The 7,023-nt window shown below is 51.5% G+C and overlaps 1 long non-coding RNA gene across 1 annotated transcript; it reads left to right on the top strand.

Annotated features, from left to right (window-relative positions):
* Positions 1-234: 234 nt before the first annotated feature.
* Positions 235-1,634, top strand: LOC119104490 (uncharacterized). Its single transcript, XR_005094945.1, has 2 exons — positions 235-316; positions 823-1,634. It is a non-coding gene; the product is annotated as an uncharacterized LOC119104490 (long non-coding RNA).
* Positions 1,635-7,023: the final 5,389 nt, after the last annotated feature.

Genomic DNA, 7,023 nt, shown 5'->3' with positions numbered 1-7,023 from the left:
AAGTTTTGTTCAATCAAATAGTAGTATTTGCATGTTTTCATGTTATTTAGTTGAGGTAAAAAGAAAACCCGATTGCAAACTATCATTACTGCAATATGCATTCGATGGATACTGGAACAAATGCATAACCAAGACCACGTCTTTCATTCCGTATGCCGTAGGCCTTAGTACATTTACTTTGTTGTGGCTTCGCGGAAGCAAAAAGGCAGTAGCAACCCCTGCGTCTCTTTCCAGGTTCCGATTCTTGCAGCGGTCAGATTTAGGTGCTCGCCAGGCTTCGTGAACATATTTGGAAGATGCGTGCGCAACATTTCGAGTAAGTGTTTTCTAAGATGGCAGTAATGCCTGCTATGCAACGAGGAAATGCAATTTTCGGGGGCGATAAATGGGAACGGGGCGCTCTGTCCTGCTTCCTGTCTATCGCTCTGCTAACTGGCATTATTATACTCCTCAGGTCAGGAGACGTACGTGAGTTTGCTTGTTTGCAAGCTGGCTTGGTTCTTCCCCGATCCATGTTGTTTGCTCGTCTGCGCTCTACGTCCGTGCTCACCTCTTTCAGGCTTTGTTTGCATTGTTCCACCGTAGACCCTTGCCCCTGCTTCCCGTGCCGCCTGGTCATCCACGGTGTCCAGTCTGCCATCCTGTAAGGCTGCTGCTGGATACGCTCTGGCAGCTGTGAGATATTGAGGTCGCCTGTAGCGTAACTGAATCGATTACCTTTGTCATCTCCCCTGCAGCCCAGTATCTGCACGGGGGGGGGGGGGGGGTTCAACCAAACTTTTTGTGTGGAAAACCCTCATATTGGTCGGTGGTCTGTTTCAGAGCCGGTTAGATCCGGTGGTCCTGTCCCGTGGCTTTTTTTCTGACCGAGTCCGCCACCAACACACCTCCGGTGCTGAGCAAACCTTGGGCCAAGCGACAAACACCGCTGATCACGAGCGATGCTTGTTTTGGGTTGGGGGATGCAATGAGCTTCTGCAACAAACATGCAGAGACACAGCTCCCGCTGATGAACGTTGGCTGCCGCAGCGTCACCGCACCAGCGACTTGATGACTTGTGACTGTTATTGTGCTGTGTGCGATCTTGATCATCTGAGACTGTAATTACAATCAGCGCGCGGTGCTGCTACGTGCTTCCTGTATTGCAACGGAGCTTGATTTGCTGCGAATATCCGATTTGCTATGACCTTTGCCGTGACATTTGTTCGATCGTGCTTCTTCCTTCCCTGGGAATAAAACATGTGCTTGGGCACCGAGGAAAAGATCCCAGGATCCCCTCAGCATTAAACGCTACGGAATCCTGGATCCCCTTGTGATTCATACACATGTTTTCCTGGAATGCTTCCCGTCGCCGAATGATTGTCCGGTTTGTCCGGCTATCACGACTCACGTAATGCGGTCGAATTGCTCCGTAAGTTCTGGAAGGCGGCGGCCTGCGCTCTTGTTCAGCTCTCGGCTAAGATGCCATGCCATGATGATGCCATGCTATAGATAAGGCATCTTACGGCATAAGATGCCATGCGTCGCTTCATGCAGCAGGCTTCCGTTCCTTTTAGATTGCCTGACGACGGGATGACCTTGCTGCCATGCACGCGCTGTTGTTTGCTCGGTTCTGAATACAAGCTTCGTTAGCCGTGGTTTGTCATAGTGTGTGATGGGGGTGATGAGTACCATGCGGGTTGAAGTCTTTTGTGACCTGCACCACTTCCGCCTTGCATAAGCTCAGAGGCTTTAAATGATGGTTCTGCTTGCGGTGTAACCAGTCCCGCAGCAGGCCAGCCTAGGTGTCGGTTGGGCCCAACACCTCCGATTTCGACTTTTGAGGGCATTTTCCAAGACCCTATAAAGTGCATGATAAAATGATAACATTGATGCATCTCCTGCTCCAGAATTCGTCTAACTTTCGAGTGTGTCCGTCTGCGCGAGGCGGTCCATATACACCAAAGATACGTGATTTGACCTCATCTGACCCGACATGACAAACCAGCCGCGGGCACTGTCTTAAAGTGACGGAGGCACAAGCTGCAAAACAGCTGCTGCGGATCGGAGGCCACAACGGGAGAGGGGATTTCGTGTTTTTTTTTTTTTGGGGGGGGGTATTTTTGCTCTACAAAAACAGTTGGGAAGCCAGCAGAGGCTCCCTCTTCACCCACCGGGAGCCATGGCGGAACGGCCGTCGGTTGTGCACTGCCGAATCCGAACCATGCGTTGATCGCATGTTTTTAATTAATTTTTAAAAGGTTTCTGGAATATACAACACAGGTTATGTTCATTAACGGTCATAATAGCACATATCGACAAAGTTGCCACCTGGTGGCACCTATTGCCATGCCGGGCTTTTATTTTTAGTTTTTTTGCTTCGCGCTGTCTGGAACGCATGTTTTAACATTAACGACAGAATCGTTGTTTAATGTTTCGTGGTGGCAAGAGTTTATCCAGTCTGCTCAGGTGAGTGTTAAATTTGTTCAATGACGGATCAGACTTATGGCATGCCGTGATGCCAATAGATCACGTGTTGTCTCCAGAGTCCACTGGCGATTTAAAGCAGCACCCAACTAATCTTTTAAGAGACGCGCTTGCATGAAATTATGACTGAAAGGGGCTAGAAAACTGACTTGAATCATGTATTCCCCAAAATAAGCCATATACACCAGACCTGTGCATACCTACATCATTGCCAGTGTTCAGTGTCCTTGCGCTCCCGTCGAGGCTGTGGATTACCGGTGCAAAGCGTACCTTGTTCCAGTGGAGATAAACCTTGCTTTAGACCCAGTCCTGACCCGAAACTGTCTTGAAAGTGCATATGGAATGCATTGTATCGTAACATGGACCGTTGTCCATGCTGTTGCGCATTTTCGGGTGTGGAGGCGTACGTGAGAAGGCGGTTGATATCTTCGGCTGCCGCTTCTCAAAAAATATACCGAAGGACATAGGAAGGGTATTCTTCATAAGAAATCCACATAGATGACGTCCAGATTCTTTCAACAGATGCAGCATAATACGCAAGAGTGTGTCTTATGTGAGGTCCAAGCTCCAACTAACATCTTCTACACCAGCCGCCTGTAAGACGGCGCAGACTCCTCTACGTACGTACGCTACAGACTCCTCTACGTACGTACGCTACAGACTCCTCTACGTACGTACGCTACAGACTCCTCTACGTACGTACGCTACAGACTCCTCTACGTACGAACGCTACAGACTCCTCTACGTACGTACGCTACAGACTCCTCTACGTACGTACGCCACAAACTCCTCTACGTACGTACGCTACAGACTCCTCTACGTACGTACGCTACAGACTCCTCTACGTACGTACGCTACAGACTCCTCTATGCAGGACGTCACGTACGGGCGCCAAATGCAACAGCCCCACCAATCGAAAATATTTTTCCGAACACGTCTCCTCCGATTCCTTTCAGTGGGTCTCTACCGCGGCCAAGCGCAGCCTTTTACTGCGATGCACCGTCCATCAGAGCGACCGGCAGAGCTTTTAACCGGCTGGGTGGAGACCCCGCGGCGCCAGGCAAAAACCGCAGCGAACGGCAGGGAAGGCTCGCCTGTGATTGAGCCGGCTACCTCCCGCCCGATGCGGAGAGGGGGCCCGAATAACGCCCCAGGCATCGCGGCACGGTCATTGGCTGATTCGACGGCGTCGGATCGCGCCATGATTTGGTTTCCGTCGCGGGTGCCAAATTGAGGCGCCGCGTCGTTCGCGACAGGGGCGTACACAGCATCGACACGAGGGAGGGGGGGGGGGGAACGGTGATCGCGCGGCGGCCAGCGTGCGCACCTCCAACCGCCTTCGGCCGAGCCCCGCAGTGGAGCGTCCTTTGCGCCAGCCGAGTACACCGTCCCACTGTACAGTCCCAAGTGCGCCCCTGACCGCCCCGAGACATCACGATCGAATCGCGCGGCAAGTTCATCACGCCGCGCCGCCTCCGAGTCGGGGCCTGGATTGCCCTCTGCGCTCACCGCGTGGTGAGATACGGTACGAATCAGCTGATGATGCTCAGCTGATGCGGCTCAGCTGGTGACGTAGACTAGGAACGAATCAGCTGATGACGCTGGTGGACCGGGATTGCCGTCACGAAACCGAAGCAGATCCTGCAACGATACTGACTGTAACCGCCAGCCCTCTCAAGCTCTGCTCTGCCTGTAACCGCCCGCCCTCTCAAGCTCTGCTCTGTCTGTAAGCACCGCCCTCTCAAGCTCTGCTCTGCCTATAACAGCCGCCCTCTCAGGCTCTGCCCTGCCTATGACCTCCGCTCTCTCAAGCTCTGCTCGATCTGTAACCGCCCGCCCTCTCAAGCTCTGCTCGATCTGTAACCACCCGCCCTCTCAATCTCTGGTCTATTGGAACGGCAAAATGGAAGTGAGGGCAGCAGCCCAAGTTTGAAAAAAACACTGACACCGACGCTGCCGCGTGGCATGGAGAAAAAGAGACGCAAGAAATGCAGAGTGTTCAAGAATGAAGCGCACTCTTAAACAGCAAACAAGCACTTCTCTTAAAACACTTTACCAAGCATCGTATGATGGAAGTGCAGATATCATTGGACACATCGCAGTTGGGCATAATACAGTTTATATACATGCATATATACATATACGTGTGTATGTATTGTACAGATATAACTATTTTTTAACAACGTCGACCATCGGCCATGAGACCGTCTCGTAGCAGCTTTTTAATGCTCTAGACACGGCGCCCAGCGTCGCAGGACCATGGGCAAGTTGGTCTGAAGGTTGATGAAGACGTCATACACCATCTGAGCTGCGTCTCAGCCCGCCTCACAGACGATCGCGGCCTCCAGCTCCACTGGAGGCCGCGATCGCACCTCCAGTGGAGGTGCGCATGAGGATCGCAAACATCGCACCTCCTGTGCGAGGTTTTGGCAAACGCGATCGACGAGGGAGCGTTCGTTTGATTCCTCTTCGAAGGCGTGCAGGTTGGAGTCCTCACCATCAGCGACGAGCAGCCACGTCATTACATTTCAGCCACGATCAGCCACGAGCATTACATCGACGGCCCGCTCGAGGCCTTCTGGAGAAAGCTTGAGCTCAGACTGAAGTCGCCTCGGCCGCAATCAGAAATGGGTGCGGAAGGGCGTCACGGCTCCGCACGCCGCTTGGGGCTCACTCGACCGGCTGCTTTCCCATGTTCTGAACCGCCACGCCAGCCGCGAGAGGGTTCTTCCACGGGCCCTCAGCTCGCCAGACCTCATTCCTGCCGATTTCTTCATATGGGGCCGTCCCACATGAATACATGTGAGCTACGCAGCCCGCTTTAATGATGGTCTGTCCACAAACCTCGCACGACAGAGGGACTGAACATCGCCCGCGTCCGTGCGATGGGCCGTTTGGGGGTCACCCACCTGCAGGAGGTTTGCGTGCGCGTGATCCGGCGGTGCGTTTAGAGACGTACGAGACGTACGAGACGTACGAGACGTGCGAGACGTAGGACGTACGTTTAGAGAATCATCTTAAAGAAGCTGCGGGGGGCGATGTGGTGGCGATGGACGACGTTGGTTGTAGCATTATGCCAACTTATGGCGATGGAATGGATGTTTGTATGTTGATGACGTGATGTAAAATAAAACGTTCGATACAAAGAGTCTGGGTGCAATGCAATTGCCGACACCTTGTGGACTTGTTCCTTGCCCTGCAAAGTTCGCAGGTTTACTGATGCAAATACATTTTTGTGTATGAGGCACTTTCATTCAATGGTAGAGATGGTGTCTACGCCAAGACAGAGAATTAAAGAGGTCAGTATCAGTCCCACGCGGTTGAAGAGGAGGAGAAAAGAAGAGAACCTTGAAGAGGTTAAACGTATACGAGAAAACTAATCACAATTTTTCACACACAAAAAAAGAAAATATGAGACGGGGAAGTTCGCAAAGTTGGAACATATCACGTGGTTCCCCGCTCGATGAATCCCGCCGATGTCGGGTTGACCAACACCGACAAAACAATGGGTGGATGTTGCGCTGACTATGCCGGAACGGTGGCCTCGTGGAAGTGGTGGGAAAAGGTCAACGGGATGGGTTGGACCTTGAAGTTTCCGTCAGAGGTTCCGCCAAAAGTCCGTTAAACTCTAGAGCGTACGAAAAACGGACGACTGCTCGATTCTGATGAATACCAAAGCATTAAACATAATGGGTCTCCCGCGATATAATGGGATTATGTTGAATGGAAACATTGAGCATAATGAACAAAACTCGTTCCTCGAAATCACATGTGATGCTGGGTGCCATTAGTTAGCGTTTACGTAGCAATCACACCCTGCCAAAAACCGTCGGGTTTTCTCACGAGTTTGTCACTCGCGTTGTTCACAGCAAGCTAACGTTATAACGGAGCATGCCTACCATTGTCGGCACAATGCTGTTTGGGCTTTATATGAGGTCTCGTCTGATCGAACCTAACGTAGATACCATAAAAACCATCACCTTTACGAGGTTCCATTAGCTCTGCAACTGCGGCGACCGTCAGCAGAGCTTATGACCAGTTTTAAACATTTGTCAATGGGGAAATGTGTGCCGGTTTCGCCCGTACGAGAGGACATTTCACGTCCAAAGACAGGTTGGTGGGGTGTCTGCAATGGCGTTCGCTGCCTTTCAGACAGCTGATGTGGTGGATATAGCCCCGGCGGGAAACATGTTCCAACCAGCTCGGCTGTGGTGACGGTACGGTGTGATTGTTCATTGACACACGGCTCCGTAAAAGGCTGTTGAACCTGAACTGATTTTGCTTGGTTCGAAAGCCAGCCACTTGACATCTTGAGTTTGATGTAATCAGCTGTTGCGTCGTTGCCAGCTGCCGTTTGTTATGTGGTATTTTTCTGTCGTTTTTTATGTTCCTGTGTCGCGATTTTGAAAACTTTGCCATATGCCATTTCACCCATGAATGACGTACTGAAACTTTTGAATACTGATATGTATCGCACGCCCAGATTCTCCCTGCTAACGTGCGACCCATGTCCGGTTCATCTGGTTCTGATGCAGATTGCCCTGATGTTCTGATGTT

The sequence above is a fragment of the Pollicipes pollicipes genome, unplaced genomic scaffold (genome assembly GCF_011947565.3).
Source record: "Pollicipes pollicipes isolate AB1234 unplaced genomic scaffold, Ppol_2.1 Scaffold_6052;HRSCAF=7182_pilon_pilon_pilon, whole genome shotgun sequence".
In the NCBI taxonomy this organism is placed as follows: domain Eukaryota; kingdom Metazoa; phylum Arthropoda; class Thecostraca; order Pollicipedomorpha; family Pollicipedidae; genus Pollicipes; species Pollicipes pollicipes.
This window is presented reverse-complemented; position numbering and strand designations above follow the sequence as displayed.